This window comes from Brachycentrus maculatus, unplaced genomic scaffold (genome assembly GCF_059751285.1).
Source record: "Brachycentrus maculatus isolate JH-2025_06_01 unplaced genomic scaffold, ASM5975128v1 h1tg000148l, whole genome shotgun sequence".
In the NCBI taxonomy this organism is placed as follows: Eukaryota; Metazoa; Arthropoda; class Insecta; order Trichoptera; family Brachycentridae; genus Brachycentrus; species Brachycentrus maculatus.
Genome location: NW_028280901.1, coordinates 1,017,501 through 1,039,751, shown reverse-complemented (window position 1 = coordinate 1,039,751; position 22,251 = coordinate 1,017,501).

Genomic DNA, 22,251 nt, shown 5'->3' with positions numbered 1-22,251 from the left:
CGTACTATCAAAGTTCTCAATTTTCATTGGTTTATTGTTCTCGTAATATTATTAGATACAATTTTCAGTTTCAAAACATACTTAATCATTTCATCATAAAACTAATAAAAGCAGTAGTTTAATCAAAGTTCTCGTAATTATGGCTTGATAAAATCAATGTTTAGTTTCAAAACGCACTTAATTATTTGATGTTTTGGAGTCAAAATGTACTTCATTTCATAAAACTAATGAGAGCCGTGCAATCAAAGTTCTCTAGGCTCATTGCTTTATTACTTTCGAAAGTTTTGCTAGATAAAACCACTTTCAGTTTCAACCCGTAATTAATTATTAAATCTTTCATAATAAAAATGTAGTCAAATTTATGAAACCAATGAAAGCCATAAAAATAGCAGCCATGCCACATTTTTCGAATATTTCAGCATTAATAATTTATAGATCTAGCAGACAAAAATATATTTTTTATCATTTGTTGCGGTAATTAAATATATTTAAACCTAAATACTTATGTTTCAAGAAGAACTTAAAATCACTGTTTAATGCCTTAACGTTTACAAAATAAATTAAATTTAATAATTATTTTTTTTGTATTTGATTATAGATATATGATGTTTTTGTGTATGTGTACATGATAATATATATGAATATAGTCGTAATACAAGCGTTTCACGTGAAAATTAATGAATGCTGTTATCACATATAATTTATAGTAAATAAAATACCAATATTTTTTTCCATTGTTTGTACAAAAATAAATAAATAAAGTTTTTTTAAACAAAAAATAAAACAAATGTATGAAGGTTATCAGATTTAGAAACGTTTTGATATTTGACCGCTCAATTCTGAATTCAAGTGAACATTTTCCTTGATTAACTTAAAATTTAAGTTGAGCAATCTAAGGACAATTTTTCTATTGTATACTAATATTTTTTTTACTAATAATATTTTACAATGATAATTCTTCTAACAAAAAACCCTTTCCTCTTTTCAAATGTGTACACGCACCCACACATCTGTTATAATAATAAGGCTTTAAATTAAAATTCACAAAACAGACCCCCGGTAATAAATTATACCAGGACCATTGTCTGAGATCTCTTTATAGTAATTCCTCCGATGTGTGTAGTGAAACCACAGGATTCGTACTATTTTAAATACTTTATCCGGTTAAATATTTGAAGTACTTAAGTATATAAGAGCAACCTTAATATTATAGAATAAAGCTCATATAGTATAGAAATAAAAAAAAGATTGGTGAAATCAATTTGAAATTGATTTCATCAATCTGGTAATAGTCCTCTTGTATTTCTCCGTATTATTATTATTATTATTTGTATTATTCGTATTATCTTTATTTAATAAATTTAAAACATGCCACTTACTCATTCATTTTATTGTTTTAACAGATATTAGTTAGCTGAACTATTTAAAATGATAGTTGGTTCATAGTTTCAGAAAACGTCACATAAAATAGATAATATTTTCTAAATCTTCCAAGATTGCATTGTAAACAAAGCAAAATCGATCTAATTATACTATAAAATATTATTTTAGTATATTAGAAAAAAAAGTTCTTTGAAATAATGTCTTTAAATTATATTTAAAAGTATTCAAAGCATTTAAAAGAACTTAAAATTCTATTTGTATTTTAAATATTATTTTTTTACAATTCCAATTTCTTGTAAATTCTTTAAACTGTTTTTCTAAATAAATTATGGATGTATTTTCGGGTAAATACCTTTTAGGTACGTAAGTTCTAAGTTTCTTCCGCAGTGCCTTAAATAATGAACCATATATCAAGGATGGCTAAAATGTTTTTTTGGAAAGAATTTTAATACTTGTTTGAACCCATAAATATTTGTTTATTATAATTATGACCTTAAAAATCTATTTTTCGTCCAACCTTTTAACTTTTTTATAAATTTTTATGTCTTTTGAAATAATGTTATTTTGATTTTTTGTTGTTAAAAATATTTTTAAAACATTATAATGGTTAGGAAAAATAAGTCCTTAATGCCTTTTTCATTATATTTCAAAAAGAAATAAAGCAAACGCCGCTTTTTGCATAAATAACGACATCACTTTGTAAGTTTTTTTTTGCTTTCCACAAAACAATAAAAGATGTTTGTAGTTACTTTACTACCCTGAATTATATTTAAATTTAAAATTAAAGCAAAACTAAAAAGGGATCGAGATAATCTTTGCGCGTTGAAATACTCGTATACTTATGTGTAATTCAAACCCTTTTATTCTTTATAGGATAATGGTTTGAAATAAATGATTTTCACAAATGATGATTCCGAATCACTTTAGGATAAGAATATGTTATTTTTTGACATCTCATCAAAGATGAAGAAGAATATAGAAGTCTGGGCATTAACGGGGCTGACGACCGTCATAGGCTGGTTTAAGTGATCACTTTAACCAGCCTATGATGGTCGTCAGCCCCGTAAATGCCCAGACTTCCATATTGTCAAAAAATAATATGAAAATAACTCCTGTAATTGGAGATAATCCAGATTTTGTGAACAAGTATTTGGACACACTCAAAATGTTGTAAATAAGAATATGTGTTTAAGAATAGACCCTAAAACCATTAAGAATTATTTTAAATGTATGTTTGTGCATATAATACTCTCATTACGTTTTTTTCATCTTAAAACTGCAATCCTTTTGCTTAATTTTTTCGCCATTTTAGGATAGCAAATAAGAGCCATCATTATTCACACTGAATTTCATAATCTGCGCTTAATTCAAACCGATTATCTTTGAGAAATTTCTATAATTTTGACTTAATTTGCAATAATTTTGAAAGTTCTCGCTGAAATGACTGAAATTAACAACGGCGTCCTTAGGAATATTTGGATTTACTTTTAAACTTTTTTCTTTTGGCTTTTCAGTACTATTAATTGGCATTTACCCTTCAAATGGTGCAAGTTTTTCAATTAGCAAAGGAATTAAGCCATCCACAATGAAATGCAAGATTCTTATCGGCTGCCATTGAAATAAGCGAAGAGTCTGAATAGGTTTAGTGATGACTTTACTTTGATTATAGCCATCAAACGAAAGCTGTAAAACTTCTTTATATTTTCGAAATAAAATCTCATCTAGTGATTGGTCCTAAAAAATAAATGAAAAACTTAAAATTATGAGAACTAAGAAAGCATCAGTGTAATGTTTTTATATGTATTCATGGAACTCAAAAATGTGAATAGTTGAACTGTACGAGTGTGTATGGTAGATCTACAGGTAAAATATGAAGTTAGGAAAATAAGTAAAAAAAACATGATAAAAATTCAGAAATATTTAGAAAAATATTTAAATGAAGTAAAATTTAAATAATTATAATAATAATGGACCCTTGGTACGGGAAAACCCTATCAATCGACAGTTGTGTAAATTGTAGATTGTAATGAAGCGTGTAATGAAAAATAAATAAATAATTAATGTTATTATTTAAACTACCTCGCATTAAAATATGAATTGTTGTAATAAAAATAACAGTTATTTTTTCACTTCTTGAGTACTTTTTTCTTAAAAACATAACTACACAAGTGGATATAATATTTTTTGGATATTGAATATAACCACTTAAAAAACATTTCTCTAGTAACTCCATAAAATATTTGTTAAAAGAACATGTACCTTCCAAAATTTGAAAGAATATGGTATGAATCCTGTCTAAAACGGAGTTTTTTTTTCAAAATATGGGTGGTTGGCAACCCTGGCTGAAGACAATATTACATTTTATGTGTGTTTTCATTATATTGAAGAAATATACAGCATGGACACACTCTAGGGTGCATCATCGAACAGAGTGGAATCACTTAGTGGGACTTGCATTCTCTAGGAAACAAAGGTATAAAAAAGGTTTTTTCCGGCATAATCATATGGGAATTTTGAGATTCTTTGTTAAAAATATATGTTATACACATGTTTCACTGTTCTATACTTATTTTTTTCAACAAAAAAAATAGTCGAAAGAATATTCTTACTATGTTAATTTATATTTACTCTCAGTTGGTCTTCTTTTTACCTTTATCTGCACCCAATGGTACATGGGAGACTACATTTTTTTTTATTAATTTAAAATATTTACATTTTTATTTATAACATAATACATTTGAATAATTTATACATATGGAGAACTTTTTTATTTCGATTCGCTGTGCCTCTCTATAAAAGAGTCTGTGCTCTTGTGCTTGGAAAGAGACTTACACTCGTGGTTTAATGTTATATAATAAAAGATATAATAGTTTTTTTTTTAAAGATTGTTTTGGCATATTGTTATCTTGATCGTCACTTACATGAAGGCAAAGTTATCACTCCTACATTTCAGGTACTAGTCGATGGATTACTAAAGATTGATTATTTATGATTTTTCATTATAAAATTAAATAAATAAACATACAAAAGGCGCCAGGTTCGACTCCGCCTCCCTGGTAATCGAACCTGGCGTCTTTTGTACGGTAGTTAAACGTACTTACCATAATACTACGGAAGCGAACAAAGTTGGATGCAATTTTATTCCGAATATATCACTTTATCTGGAGTATCTTTGAAGTAAGCGAATCGGTGATATTTTATTGAATACATTGTAATAGTTAAGAAATTGTCCACATACGAGTCGCTAATCGCATTATTGAAAAGTCTTTGGCGCAGTTGCCTCGCAATTGTTGGCAACTATTTGCAATTGATCAAAGCTTGCGAAGAGATATGGCGCCTCCCGTGTCAGGCACAACATACGGTGCAGCGCTGAGCAATCTAAACATTGCATTTCAACGGAAGATTGCATTTTAACTGATTACTGTTCTGTAATGTTACATTTACCGAACATTACTTTTTAATCTATTATTATCTTGATTATGAAATTTTATCAAATAAACGAGTTTTCAAATTATATTTGATGAAAATGTACATCCAGATCTGCCTTGATAGTATTTAAGGAAAATGGCGAGACATAAATTTTCCAAATTCATTATTAATATAACCTTAAAAAGCTTAAGCATTATTATTATTTTTCAAACGTAAATCGCGTATATCTTTTTTCATCGTTTCACTTGTTATAAAAATTATAATAAAACTGCTCTTATTGTGTATTTCTCTATGGCATATGCTCAACAACATTCAAAATGCTCAAAATTTTATATTTTCCACAAAGGATTTTTTTTATATTTATTTTTTAACAAATAAGACACATCATGTAAAAACGCGATGGTTTTTAAAATACCTACATTTTAAATAGGACTTTTATTTATTTTTTGATTGAATTTATTACAATATTAAAATCTTAGATATAAACAGCTTTTTACAACTTTTAAAACGTAATTGCCGCATTTTAATTTTGTGCTTCATAACTAATTTAAACAAAAAAAGATAAATATAATGTGTATGTACGGAATCAATTTCGCAATAACAAAGCTCAGTATGTAGTATTTTTTCTAAGCATTTTGAGATAATATATTCCTCTTCACGTTTTGAATGTGGTGACATTTGTCAAATAGTAGGCTAGTATTTGAGAAAATTTAAATTCAAGTAAATTCATGCTATCTGAAATAATTGTTCTTAGATATTAATTATTATTTATTTCTTCTTACTTTAAATGATTTATTAAATATTTATTTATTTTTACTCTTGTTCAACTTGTTTTCAACCAATTATCTTGATTAAAATAATTGGTATTAGTATCATACAATATTGCATATCATATTGCGAACATTTAAATTATTGCACGAACCGTAAAACTTGTAAATTCAAAATTAAAAATAAGGTTTGTCTCCCAAGTTTCAATAATTTCCACGATTTTCAATACACATTCCTAAATCAGATAAAACACACTTTTTTCTAAACCTCAATATGAAAACCATATATATTCGCAACTTTTTTCATACTTTTGAAATTAACTATTATTTACAAGGTTTTACATAATTGCATTAATTGATTCGGCAGTCACTTTGTGGTAAAATCCATAAATTTTTATTAATGTTTCACATTGTAAATACAAGTATTTCTTAAAATCTACGGTGTTTGAAAATGATGCGGAATGCATCGAAACACGTGTCACAGTAGATTTTAAGAAATAGTGGTATTTACTAAGTAAAACATTAATTAAAAAAGGTTTTAGATATTTTACTATTTTTTAAGTACATTTTGAGCGTGTCCAAATACTTGTTCACAAAATCTGGATTATCTCCAATTACAGGAGTTATTTTCATATTATTTTTTGACATCTCATCAAAGATGAAGAAGAATATGGAAGTCTGGGCATTTACGGGGCTGACGACCGTCATAGGCTGGTTTAAGTGATCACTTCACACACGTGTAACATTCACCAATTCTACCCATTATTGACAACCACACTACTCAAATTCTTGGAAGTTCTATATATATTCTATATATTTACATCTCACCAATAGATGTCTCTAGTGAAGTTCTAGTGATTCAAGAACAAGGTTTCTAAATTGGTTCATATATATAGAACTTCCAAGAATTTGAGTAGTGTGGTTGTCAATAATGGGTAGAATTGGTGAATGTTACACGTGTGTAAAGTGATCACTTAAACCAGCCTATGACGGTCGTCAGCCCCGTAAATGCCAGACTTCCATATTCTTCTTCATCTTTGATGAGATGTCAAAAAATAATTTTTTAGTATTTTTCTTCTCTGTTGTTCTCTACATAACTCGTGTACCGTGTACCTATAATCATTTCTTTTATTACACCGGTAAACATAAAGAAATATGCAGTGTTTCTATTACTCCAGTTGCACTAAGTCAAACGTAGCTATGGGGTATAAGAGTTCCGAAATAACTCTCTCTTGTGAGTTTGAGAATGACGCGTCTACACCGCAAGAATCTGCATTTGGTTTATGGTTGGCGGAAATGAATTGCACCTCAGACTTGTATGGCGTGACGTGCACTAGGTCGTTCTTAGGTACGGAGTATTTGTATAAAGTATGCAGCGGTTGAACATACGCGGTGTCTTTAAAGCAACTCAAATTTTATTTTATTTATTTTTTGCGATGGCTTTTTTTGGCGGAACTGCACGGCTGTCCAAACTCAAAACACAGTAAGGGACATTTTTATTGTAGTAGGTTTTTTTTTGCATTTTTGGACTAAGTAGATTCTATTTAGTCCAAAAATGCAAAAAAAATGTCCCTTAATGTGTTTTGAGTTTGGACAGCCGTGCATTTCGTATCATAAAACGACAAATATAAGGTTTTTTCCAAATATATTATATTTGACCGCTGACTGACTTTTATCGTTACCGACATCATCAGTTTAATGGGAGGCTAGATTAAATTCTACGTTTTATATTTCAAAATATAATGGGTTGAAAATATGATTTGAAATCATTATTATAACACAAATGTAAATATTATTATAATACGCTACCTAAATTCACTCAATTTAAATTCATTTTGTCAGAAAAAAATATATAAAACCATGGTTTGCATCCCCTGCCTTGTTGTGTATATAACAATAATTTTGTCTAGCTTTCCATCAGTCTGATGATGTTGGTAACAACGAAACCTAGTCACTGGTCAAATAAGATAAATGTGGGAAAAATTATAAAAATGTTATATTATTACATAAAATTTTATATATATTGCTTTACTCGGACTTATTATACTTACCTCTGTGCAACCACTTCCATTTTTATTTATTTTACATTTTAAAAACTTTTAAACATCTTTATACGTATTTTTTTTTTGTCTTTAATGTATTATAAATATTGTTTATACTTATTCTCGCGCTCACACTCACACACAATTGGTTTAATATATTACATAACACCTTGGCCTAACAAAACATTTTGGCAAAATGAGATTAAAATGCATACTTCCTTTGAAAAGACACCCTGTGTAATATCGTTATTCACTGTGCCCTGCATTGGTCGGAGTTATAAAAGCACGTTCAATATCGGCGAAGAACCTCTTGCTGTATTATTCGAAAGCGTTTCAATTGGAATTGGAAATATTTTTATTTACATCCCTTGAAAATCAGACGCAAAAGAATCACATTTTTTCAGAATAGATTATTATTTTTAATTAATGTTTTAAGATTATTATTCTCGAAAACCCAACGATTGTCTATTTAATTTTGTGAATATTATAAACAAACTGCTTATTTAGACAACAAATTTTTGATGATTTCTCAATGGTTTATTTGGTAAAAAGAAAAAAAAACACTTAAAAATAAACGCCGATATAGATGATGCCCAGAAGTCACATCGCTCACTCCTTTCAACAACGTCATAAATCAAAAATCGTCAATTTTCAGCTGTGCATGTTTTCTGAATGCCCAAAAAATGAACTATATCCCAGAAAAAGCGGCATATTTTTAACTTTATATGTACCCGCTACAGGGCAGAAAGTGTCGTTTTTGCATTTTGAAGAAAAGGTATTGTTTAATTATTTTTTTTTAATATTTGCCAAATATTTTTCAAATGGAGAAAAAACATTCAGGTTTACCTAAAAAGATCTGTTCCACAGTAAAAAGTTCAATAAGTGGCTTGATATTTATTTTTAATGCATTGTTTTATATTTTTAAACTTTAAAAACGTTCTCCTGAAAAATCAAGCTTTTTGATTTATGACGTTCTTGAAAGGAGTGAGCGACACGTAAAAGAAGGTATTAATTGAAGGATTGTACATATTCCGAAAAGAGAGTAATATTATTGTCAAACGTGGGTAAAATAGTGAATTTTACACGTGCATACTTTAACCAGACTATGACAGATCGTTAGCCCTGTAAATACCTAGACTTCCATATTATTCTCATCTGTTTAGACAACAATATGAAAATAAGTAAGTGGACAAACCTAGAAATGTGAACAAAGATTTGGACACACTCAAATATTGTCGGTCTTTACTAAATATTATGACGAAATGAGATATCGAATAATTAAATCGGGATATTTGTGAACGAAGATTTGGATACACTCAAAATATCCTATTGTTTACAAAAAACATTTAGACACATTCAAAATATTGTATGTCTTACTAAATATCATATTGCTCACTCCTTTCAAGAACGTCATAAATCAAAAATCGACCATTTTCAGTTGTGCATGTTTTCAGAATGCCCAAAAAATGTACTTTACCCCAGCAAAAGAGGCATATTTTTAACTTAATATTCACCCGCTACAGGGCAGAAAGTTTTGTTTTTGCATTTTGAAGAAAAGGTATTGTTTTATTATTTTTTTTTAATGTGTAAAATATTTTTCAAATGGATAAAAAACCTTCTGGTTTTACCTAAAAAGATCTGTTGCATAGTAAAAAGTTCAGTAAGCGGCTTGATAATTATTTTTAATACATTGTATTATTTTTTTAAACTTTAAAAACGTTCTCCTGAAAATTGAGTTTTTTTTTATTTATGACGTTCTTGAAAGGAGAGAGCAATATGAGAAAATTAAATATCCAACAAAAAAACAGGAGTTAACATTCATAATTTTTAAGCCATGTTTGGTTAGATTCGGGATAGTTCCACACCAAACATCTCCATTGTCCTTTTGCGCATGCTCCGTGCATCTCGTTCAACTGTAAGGACTGAATTGTCGCGGTTTTAAAATTCACTATACGTAATTTAAACGGTGAATTTATCCCCGGAACGTCTGTCCATTTACGGGGATCACGTAAAACTTGACGCGGGCGTGAAACGGGGTGCAACGTAAGCGCATTCTAACTCCGCAAGCACACATACACGTGTTAGACACGTGCACGAGTGCAATAGCGCATGAACACTAACGGCCGATGTGTGCGAAAGCGCACGAATAACATTCTATCCGCCGGGAAAATAGACCGCCTATTTAAATGAGATGAACGTTCGCTTGACAGATGTCACTTTTTTTAAATGCGGAATTTTGCATGCATACTCGACGTTGGCTCTGGTAGACTTTAGTGAACTATTGAAAACATGTGTAATAAATAATCTAGAGTATTTGTCTCAACTTTTCAAATTATTCGACGTACAGCTTATTTTCATCCTAAAATTCAATAATTTTGAAACCAATAAGAATATAGACAAAAAATGGGGAAAATATTACTCAATTAATATTGCAACATTTTAAATGTGTCCAAACACTTGTTCACAAAATCTGGATTATCTCCAATTATAGGAGTTATTATCATAATATTTTCGACATCTCATCAAAGATGATGAAGAAGAATTTACGGGGCTGACGACCGTCATAGGCTGGTTTAAGTGTCACTTTACGCACGTGTAACGTTCACCAATTCTACCCATTATTGACTACCACACTACTGAAATTCTTGGAAGTTCTTTGTATATGAACCAATTTCGAAACGTTGTTCTTGAATCATTAGAACTTTACTAGATACCTAACTACGTACTTTTAAAAAATGTATTCTGAAAAATTAAAAAAAAAAAACTTTTTACTAAAGTATGATGAATGCAAAATAATTACAAGGTAAATAAATCTGATTCAATAAGTAAATTACAAAATATCACAAAAGAATTTGAACAATTGTGTATTTGTGAAAAACCACGAACTCAACCACAAATCTGTTTTTGTAATATGAAATCAACTGTTGAAAAAAATTAAAGCGTTTTAGCATTTACTTTCGAGTCTACAGTTGTTTCACATAAAAAAGCTGCTTTTACGGGGGTAATTTATTTCTATCGTGGTAGCATTATACCAAAGTGACACAGGGAAAAACAATTTTAAAGAATAAAGAAAAAGGTTGATCATAAAAATGAAAGATCGCTCGGTGTTATTTACTCATATTTTCATATAAGGAACTCTTTTCACCCCAGCTACGAACATTGTTAGCAAACAAGGGATGTCGTGATTTTTATTTCGGTGGAAAGAAATTTTGACAAAGAACCCGGTAAACGATTCGGGTTTAAGTAAATTTATGCTAGATTTTTTTAACTGTCTTTATAATACACACTTTTACTGTATGTTGTTATTTCATGTTATACTATTAATTTGAATATGTGAAAATCTTGATTATTTTACAATTAATTTGCAAATACATTTTAGGAGTTTTTAATGAGTAATTATAAGTAAATTCTTTAATCTATTACTTTTGTTAAAAACATATCCTGATCTACCATAGTATGTACACGAGTATTTATTAATTTGAATAAAAATCTTTACTTATGAACGTTTTTAAATTAGACGCAATTAGCTGTTTTACAGTTCTTTTTTTTTACGTGTCATCAGTGTAAGAAGAATATGGATGTCTTAGCATTTACAGGGCTAACGACCGTCATAGACATATATATATATATATATATATATATATATATATATATATATATATATATATATATATATATATATATATATATATATATATATATATATATATATATATATATATATATATATATATATATATATATATATATATATATATATATATATATATATATATATATATATATATATATATATTTGAACCAATTTTGAAACATTAATCTCGAATATTTTATTTAAATTAAACATTTGAATATACCACTTTAATGAGTTTTATTTTATTTACAACTAGTTTCGAAAACGACAGATGTTTTCATCTTCTGGTACAAATTAAAGTGGTATATTCAAGTGTTTAATTTTAATAAAATACTCATTTCATTCCACAAAGTTAATGCCGAATCAATAAATAATATTATTCTCGAATCACTAAAACTTCACTAGAGACATCTATAGGTTAGATGAAAATTATTAAATGTAATTGGAGATAATCCAGATTTTGTGAACAAGTACTTGGAAACACTCACAATGTTGTTTTTACAATTCGTTTGAGAATAATTCCAATTTGTTATAAGAATTTATTAATACTACTTTGTTAAACTTATATAACGTTTGTAACTTATGCATGTATATATATATATATATATATATATATATATATATATATATATATATATATATATATATATATATATATATATATACAAACATAAACATACATACACACACACACACACACAACATTTACATTACATTACATTACCATATTTCGGTTTCAAATAACTCAAAACAAAATTTAAGGTAGAGAAAAGCATATTTTCATGTAATCCGACAAGCCTTGGAAATTGGTATGACATGCAGTTGGCATTCAGTATCTATTTCATGCTCCCAGCCCATGAGTTACCGACACATCTCGGCGTTTTATTTTCTGTTCTATCAAAACCGTGACTGAGGAAGACTAATGTTTGCATTGCGGACCAGAGCAGAGAAAATACGTCGTCAGTGAACCGCAAACACCAAATAAAGTTAAAGTCATGCGCGAACACACGCCAATATGCAACTTAGATGAAATTCGGGTAAGGAAAAAAAAAATAACAAAATGGAATTTTATTTACGAGTATGTATAATGTTTATACTATAGATTTTTATGATCACTGTTGAATACGTTGAGCACTGGTTTCGGGACCATATAGAACAATAAAGAGGGTTTTTTCACTCAAATCAATAATAATCGTTATAATTTGACCAGAAAATTATAAGAAAATTATAAACTCAAATAATAAAAATGAAAATGATATTTGTGGCGTTTCTCATGTGTGTGATTATAATCCAGGATTCGGACCTCACATACTAATAAAATAGTTTCATCTCACCAATAGATGTCTCTAGTGAAGTTCTTGTGATTCAAGAACAATGTTTCAAAATTGATTCATTTACATAGAACTTCCAAGAATTTGAGTAGTGTGGTTGTCAATAATGGGTAGAATTGGTGAATGTTACACGTTTGTAAAGTGATCACTTAAACCAGCCTATAACGGTCGTCAGCCCCGTAAATGCCCAGACTTTCATATTCTTCTTCATCTTTGATGAGATGTGAAAATAATAGTATAAAAATCGTTATTTTTCTTGAAACCTCTTTCGCATTTTTTTCCTCATTTTTTTTATATACTTCTATTAAAAAATAACTGAATCACGAACTGAAGTCAGGCCAGGAGTCGCAATAATTGGCGTGTATGTATGAGGAGATGCATTAATGTGGAAAAGGCAAAGATTGTTTACAAAGACAGATTGGTGTGGCGTTCTTTTCTCTCTGCCTACCCTCGTGAGGAAGCAGTGATGTATTATATTAACATATCCTGGCAACAACAATGACGATACTTTGTACAAGTTTTGTTGATGGATGTTGCTTTACAAAAATGTTGATATTAATTTGAATAGGTACCATTGAATTACCCGAGTGTCGGGTACGGAGCACGTGTAAGCTAGTGATGTGAAATCTGGTCATGGTCTAGACCAGGGATGGCAAACCTTTTTCGCAAGTGGGTCAAAAAAAACTTATAAAAATCCATTTAGCGGGGTCCGTTGACGCTGAATAAAATTTTTTCGCTTTTTACTTTTTTCATCATTTACCAGATTTTTTCGTAGATTTTGAAACGACACTTATCTAAGATGGCGTCTTTTTACTTTTATTAAATAATGTCTTAAAATTCAAGCAGGTTAGATAATTTTTCACGCGGATAATTGTGCTCACCCTTACGGGAAGCGGCGTGATGGTTAGTTAGTCGGTTGTATTATTTTAGCAATTAATTAATACGCTTTATTATGTACTTCTGACTTGTTAATTATTCCACCAGTTTGCGAATGTTGCAACATTACAAAATTAATCGAATTTTAGAATGGTGTTACATTAACACACTGAGAGTACCATTAACCAGGAATATATTAAAATTTGAAACACGCAAATTTTAATACAAATACCTCATAAATTATAACTAGTACAAAACGATCGATCAACGATGACCGGTATATACTTCCACAAATAGACCGACAAGGTCTTCAATCCATCGTTGGCAAGCCTTTTAGTTCAACAATTCTCTACCATTTGGTCTCGCGTTCGTTAGTCTTTTAGGGCATCGTCATTTAATACTTTGGTCCTCCAATTGACGGCCTTGACAACATTGATCGGCCCTTTCGCTCTCTTTTGATTGACTGTATGGGTCAAAATTTATGTTCCCTTCTGGTCTTTGGTTATCCCTTTTGGCCAATATTTACAACCCTTTGGGCCACTGCTGGTTACATAGAGATGTGACCGATGGTTTAATGTTCCGTGTTTGATTACCCGATTGGGAAGATATTCTTTACTTTTATTTCATGCATGACGTTTGGCAAGTAGTAAAGAGTTTTTTAGACCGTTGAGCAGCGTTACAGGTATAGGTCCAGACTCTCTATCCACTTGACTGCTCTTAGCGTATCATCATGAAGGTATTTAACGCCAGGTGGGTCAAAGATCTTTTGGTGGGGCAATTCTCAACTTCTGGACAGTCTGGTTCCCCACCTCACAGTCGCATCCTGGACATGATGTCAACCCCCATCTGTGGACCAAAAATTTGCATCGTTCTTGTTTGGTGCGAATTCTATTTAACGTAGTATAAGCCTCTTGATTGAACCATGGGACCTCCTGGTATGGCAAAGTAACCAGTTTATGGTTTTTTACTCCTTGCTTCTCCTCTATGGATTTCCAATAGAGCCCAGCATCTTAAGATTGATCGTCCATTGCCCAGACGAAGTTTCTTAAGTTGAATTCTTTTTATTGGAATTCTTATTGTAAACTTATTCTCAATTTATATTTTTTCTTAGATTATGTTTTTGATGTTGAAAATATTTGTAGCTAGAGATACGCAATACAAAATCAAATGTGTGCACTGATTGGCATGATTAGTTTCAAATTATCAAATCTAATAATCGAATGATGAAGATTATAAAATACTTGTTATGAAGAGTTTGTTATTTTTTATTTGTTTATTCATTTCAGTAGTGGGTCTTTCAGGTCAACTAAGATTGGTAAGCTGATAAAAAAAAAATAGGGCCAATAAAGATTATATTGATCAATCTGCTGGGCCAACATTAGTCGTCAGTTTATGCTTTTGTCGGTTAGCCATTCGATTGAACACAATACTACAAAAATAATTTTAAAATCGTAATCGTAACTGTGATCGTAAATGGCGTTATTCGGTTACTCACATCACTAATCCAGGCTGGGAAGTAGTTCCTGCAGGAAATAGCACACAGCACACTCCTGCGACAGGAAATAATGGGTAATTATTTAAGTTGCGCGGTAACAGTTTAATGCCGCGAACAATCTCGCTTCCGCCGGCTACCGACTACCCACCGAAGGGTCCGACAAACTTCCAAGTCGTCCCTTTGTGTAGTGCCTGTTAGTCGGTTAATCGTAAATTTCGGACCAACTTACGCTAGAATGGCCGGTATCAATTTAAGGGACTTATTGCCGATGCGAAAACTGGAGGCAGACGAACTTTGCTTCTCCGGAACGGTTTTGTAAAATAGCCCTTAACACATGTTAATGTAATTAATTATCTTATTAAGCTCGGAACATCAAATATTATAAATCATTTAATTAAGATTTTTTTAAGTATAACTAGGTTTATACCACTGTTTCTTAAACTTTTTTTTATGTATTAATTTTAAATCAAACACAGATTTTTTGAGTCTACTAAATTGTATTTTACTAACAAAAACACATAAAAAATTAATATTGTGACAATTGTTTCGCCTTGTTAGGGGATAATCAAATGAATGTGAAGATCAAATGGACTTTGGTCCTTATGTAGCTATACAATTCAAAGTGACAGTTTTAACATGTGCAGCAATAATTTAATGGATTTTATAATTAATCTAATTTATTTTCTAATCACCAGTTTCTTAAACTATATCGTGACACATTTTTCGATGATATTATTTAAGCTTAATTTTCAAACGCCGTTAAATTATGCGGAATGCAGTGAGACACTTGTCACAACGGAATCGAAAAAATGGTTGTATTTACCAAGTAAAACTTAAGAAATATGGAAACGTATTATACCACAGTGGCTGCCGAATCTATGTTGAGAGATCAACAAAATTAATATATTTATTGATCTCTCAACATGGATGAATAATGATAAGGAAATCTGGTCATTTACTAGGCATACGACCTGTCGCAGGCTTGTGTAAGCCTATAACAGGACTATTGTTACGAATCACTCCTGAGTTGAGAAAAATCCAAAAATTTGGACACATCTACAATCCTGTGATTAGAAAATCATTTTATTACCTTTTTTAATGGTAATAATTTTTAATTTATATTTTGATCAATTTTTTCTTCTTGTTTCACTATACTTGCCTACGAAGAAGAACTACACAGTACTTTTATTTTTATTTTAATGTGTGTTTATGTAAAAAAAATTACTCTCTATGCAATAATTACTAACAATGTGTCACGCATTTTTTAATACATTTATTATCAGACGAATTTGTCATTAACAATAGTGTAATAATTTCTTTTTCAACCGTTCAGAAACAGAAGTATATCTCCAAGTTATGTCATTAGCTCGTTTTACTAAAGTTTTTCACCGCATTGCAGCATCCATCATAAGGGTTGGTGCTTTGCTATCTAACGTACATGTACCCTTTAAAAAAATACTTACTGTATTCAGCCACTTATTGCAGTAGTTAAGTCAAATAAAAAAGAAATGAAAGGAAATGCAAATTTAAAAAAATCACTGGAAAATTAAGATGTTTTTTACATAGATACTAGAATCAAACATTTATAATATAATCTTACTTACTAACAAAATACTGCAATAACCTTCCTACAGATGTATGAAAAATTAAAGACATTCAAATGCTAAAAAATAATGAAATAAATTATTATTAAATAACATAAAATAAATAACACACTAATAAAAAAAAATTGAAGACCCATAAACAAAGAAAATAAATAATAAGCATAAGTCCCTCTGCAAGCACAAAAGCTTAGTCTCTTTATTGGAGAGAACAGCGTAATTTATTCTCAGATCGTAAAGCACAAATGTCTAGAAAATTAATAAAATTTATTTTAAAAAAATCTTGTTTTGAAGTACCTTTAACCGGTTATGAGTTGTTGTGGCTCAATCTGGTTAAGTAGAAAAGAAACGAAATAGAAATCACGCATATGTGTTTAATTTTATAATGCTTGCTAAGCAATGAAGAAATTTAAAATATATTACAGAAACGCAATTAAAAATGTTTAGTGACAACAACTGTCAAGAAGCGCGCGCTGTCCATCATAATCTAAGCTTAGCATTACGTGTGCTACTGTCACGTTCAACATATGGCGCTGCCATTTCCATTTAAAAAAATTCAAATATAATCTATTACATTTTTATTCACATATGGTTGATGAATAAAAAAAAACACGCGTGTATTCGAATCCAACATTGTGTAAAAATTATAATTTGCTTATATTTTATGTTTATAGGTGGCATCAATATGGTATATCTCATTAAGCATTCAATTAAAATAAATAACATCGGAGCGTCATTAAAATTGCCGGACTAATATGAGGGGTTTCGGGAGACGAAATAATGAATAAAACATAGCATCAACTCAAACCCGTTCAATTTATATAATCATGTCACTCTTTCATACATACTCATGCCGCCCTAGGTGATGAAACGAGGATTTTTAATTGCTTTTTCTGTCACAAATCACAAAATTACAAATAAATTATTGAGTTTAAATCTACATTGATAAAAAGGTTTACAAGCTACATTAATAATGTGTGTTTCTGCAAAATCTTAAGTCTCCCAAAAATGTAATTAAATAATTAAAATATGACTTTGTTTTAAAATCACTAGTGATATTATAGTGATCTTAAAAAACAGCTATATATTAATTATAAAATTGAAAACCACAAATTAAGTGCTTCAAACATAAATTATATGTCTCCTAAAATAATAAACTCATAGCCTTGAAATTTTGGCACAGTGTTAAAATATACATATACATATTTGTGAATGTAAAAAATAAATAAAAAATGTTTTTGAACCGCAATGGCAGCACTATCTGTTGAACAATAGGTACAAAAATACAATATTTTGTTTTTGTTTTTGTTTGAAATGCTGAATGTGTGTAATATGAATGCAGACGATATCGTAGTATTAATAAAAAAACATAATGGAAGATGGTGGGTAACGCAAGGCTAGGATACCTTAACGATATCAAATGAAAAATATCTATTTGATTTGTAAAATTTTATTGATTTTTTACAGTATATGCCAGGTTTTGCGAAGTAAAGCGTTCATAAAAAAATATGATTTTATGTATAATATAATAGTTTATAAATATGTACCAACGTTTACATCGTATCAATTAGGTAATAAAAAAAGCATTATAGTGTTGATACAAGCGAATGAAAAATTGCGTGCTTTAAAATATATTTGGTAAAAAATTAAAAGCTTTGAATTTCTTTATTCAGTAATTACGCGCCATTTTGTTGTTGACAAAAAGTCGTAAATTGCCTATCGATCGGCTGCAAATTGGGGGTTTGTTTACTTTTTATGCGTTCCTCCAGCTCTATGAGCGAACACGATAAAAAAATATTCAGGAGCCCCGACGATAAATATTTTATATTACGTGCAATAAAGTTTATCTGTTAAACACGAGTGAAGGTGGGAAGGGGTATAGGGGAAGTTGTTTGCAGTTACGTATTTTACTATTTCAGTAGCCAGCGGCGAAGCCTTTTCGTGGAAAATGGTAAAATCTTTCCAAATGAATGAATTTTTCCTTACCTATTTATTTTTTTTAACAAATTTTTTAATAATATTAGTATATAACCACGGCACGGCATCGGAATGGCATCTCCTGTAATATTTAATATAGGTGTAATTACGTCATTGCTGCACCAAATGAGTGATATGTATAGCGTCATAAGATTAATGATATATGTAGGAGTTCAAAAAATTTGAGTAGTGGATAGAATGGTGAACGTTACGCATGTGTAAAGTGTTCACTTACCCTGCCTATGATAAGTCATAAGCCCTGTAAATACCCAGACATCCATATTCTTATTAATCAACATTGAGGTACATTTTTCAAGATCACATTTTTGTCCGGTATTTGTATGCACCTGTAAGTCTGTAAAAACCGTAGGGCCAAGAATGTGGATACATTCACCTATAGATAAGAAGACATAAGGTTGTTTCGCTCGGCTATTGGCTTTCTCAATTTATGGATGTATCCATTACCTAAGGAAAGGTTATGGCGGCTTTTATCCATGTTAGCAAAATTTATGGATTCCGAAGGCGATGGGTCGGATTTCGATATACGCCATAAAAAATAGAGTTCATCCTACGTTCGTATTTATAATATAATATAATATACAACCGAGTCTGTGTGCGTATAAATACACATACATCATGCGGACATATATTTTTTTAATGAAAAGCTAATTTTTTAATTTAAGTTTTACTTTACAACATTTTGAGTGTGTCCAAATACTTGTTCACAAAATCTGGATTGCATCCAATTGATTTTCATAATAATTTTTTGACATCTCATCAAAGATGAAGAAGAACATGGAAGTCTGAGCATTTACGGGGCTGACGACCGTCATAGAATAAATTAGTCTAAGAATTTATTTAGTGTGGTTGTCAATAATGGGTAGAATTGGTGAATGTTACACGTGTGGAAAGTGATCACTTAAACCAGCATATGACGGTTGTCAGCCCGTAAATGCCCAGACTTCCATATTCTTCTTCATCTTTGATGAGATTTCAAAAAATAATAAGTTTTACTTTGTATGAGTGAGGAAAGAACGGTTAAACAAATTTATGAGGTAAATTCAGTTTGAAAAAGAAGCAGAGAAAGACCGAGGAAAACTTGGCACAATTAGGTATGTCAAATACTTGAGAGTGGCATACTTGATGGTATTTATGACAAGATGCATGAATGTGGAAGAGGCTAAGAATGTTTACAAAGATAAAGTTGTATGGCGTTGGTACTTACTTTGTAAATACCACTATTTCTTAAAATCTATTGTGTCACGTATTTCGATGCGTTCCTCATCATTCTCATCGTCTAAACTTTAGTATTGTGTCATTGGGACGTTGAAGGATGAAGAAAGGGAAGGAGCTATTTTTTATTAATTTATCCGTGGGAACATAGACAATAGGGGGAAAGCTTTAGTCATTGTTAATTGTGGGCTTTTTATGAATTTATTTTTATGAATTTCTGTTTTTTCAAAATGTTACAATTTATAGATTTTCGTTTTCTAAATTGGTAAAGTACAGTTGATAAATTATTTGTAATAAATTTTGTTAACAACATATAAATATATTTTTAAAAACTTTAGGATAGGTTATAAAATAATTTTATTTCAAAATGAAAATAATTAAATTTGGTTAACGTTTCATTATTTTTGGGTTTGGGACCATTGCCCTATCAGGTACAGATATGTCATTAAAATTTAATTATTATTTATATTTATTAACCATACAACTAGCATATGCATTGAAATAGTGGAATTAATAAACATTCTATAATTTATTCAGATCGAGTCGAAAATGACTAAAACATTGGTTACTTTTTCCACGTTTGCTAAAACCGTTCGCCAGAATTTGTTTTGTGTCAAAAACAAAAGCGCTAGTAAAATTTAATAATTAGTAATTGGAGTAGAATATTCTATGGGACAATTCGAGCACGCGATTAATTAAGCTGAAAACAAGAGGACGGGTTTTATTTCCATGCGTTTATTCGTCTGTCACACTTGTATTGTGTTTTTGTTGTCATCAAAATTACAATATTTGATTAAGAGGGATGATACTGCGAACCGTATTTACACGTCATCCGTTTGTTTGCGATATTTTTGTTGATTGCATCTGATCAAAAATTAAAATCCCTGACAGTGCTATTGCTCTCGATAACATTCGAGTATTTTTATTCGTGAGGAATAATTACTCATGGCTATGTTATTTATCGTTTCAGCATTCACTTTGTGGTAAGACATGATAATCATATTTTTTTTAAAACAGACTTTTGAGTATTATAATAATAATAATAATAAAACCCTTATCCGCACCCAATGGTGCATAGGGCACTGCTTCATATAAACGCAGTGTTATCTCGATCGTTTACACATGAAGGAAAGGTGATCAGCCCTCCGCTTCAGGTACCAGTCCAGGGTAATATTGAATAAATATTATAGTGAAAAAATCACTTATATTTATTTGACCCCCCCTGGGAATCGAACCCGGGGCCTCCAGAACGGTAGCCGAGCGTGCTGACCATTACACTACGGAGGCGGACAAAAATTATTAATTATTTGAGTATTATACTATAACGAATAGTTTTGGAAGCTACAGACGCTTCCATCTACAGGCTTAAATATGAACACCACATCTCGGATGTCCAAATTTAAAACACAGTAAGGGACATTTTTTGTAATATGTTTTTTTTAGCATTTATGGACTAAGTAGACTCTACTTAGTCCAAAAATGCAAAAAAACCTACTACAAAAAAATGTCCCTTACTGTGTTTTAAATTTGGACAGCCGATCTGTTACATCAGTTTATATTTAAACCCGTCTTTATGCTTATACGAAGTATTTCTCTGACGTCTGTCTTAAAGTAACATCCTTTCCTTCATGTGTAACATCAGGTAGTGTAAACTTTGTATTCATTAATTTTTACTTTCAAGTAGAAAAGGCTAATAAGTAAGTAAAATGTATTTAATTACGTACTTCTCTTTTATATAATAATATTTGCACAATTTTATCTTTGTTGAATTCTCAAGCAAAGAATACATACATATACAGAACTGTATATTCAGAGGAAACACTCGAACTTATGTATTATTTTTTCTTCTTCTTCTAACCCTTATTTGCACCCAATGGTGCACAGGGCACTGCTTTGTATTGACCCAGTGTTATCCCGATCGATACTTGCTTGAAGGAAAGGTTATCACTCCTCTACTTTAAAAACCAGTTCAGGGTAGTATTGAATAAACATTATAGTGTTAAATCACATATATTTATTTTCAACTCCCCCTGGGAACTGAACCCGGGACTTATTACCACATTTCCGATAACCCGGCATTATTACAAACTAAGTCACCCTTTGGTTTATATTAAACCGAGTTTTATGTTTGAGCGACTTTCAAATGCAGTCCAAATGCGAGCTTTCAGAAGAATGTACGACAAAACGATGTGTGATAGATGTTCGAATAGTGAAATAAGGAACGAATGCAAAGCTGAGATAAGCATCATCGATAAAATTAAGAAGGGTGTGTTGAGATGGTTTGGACATGAGTGAGGAAAGAACGGTAAAAAAATTTATGAGGCGAATGTAATTGGAAGAGGGAGCAGAGGAAGACCGAGAAAAACATGGCATGATCAAGTATGCCAAATACTTGAAAGCGGTTAGGTTAAGAGTTTAAACAATCGGCGGGTATGTATGAGGAGATGCACGAACGTTGAAGAGGCGAAGAATGTTTTCACAGA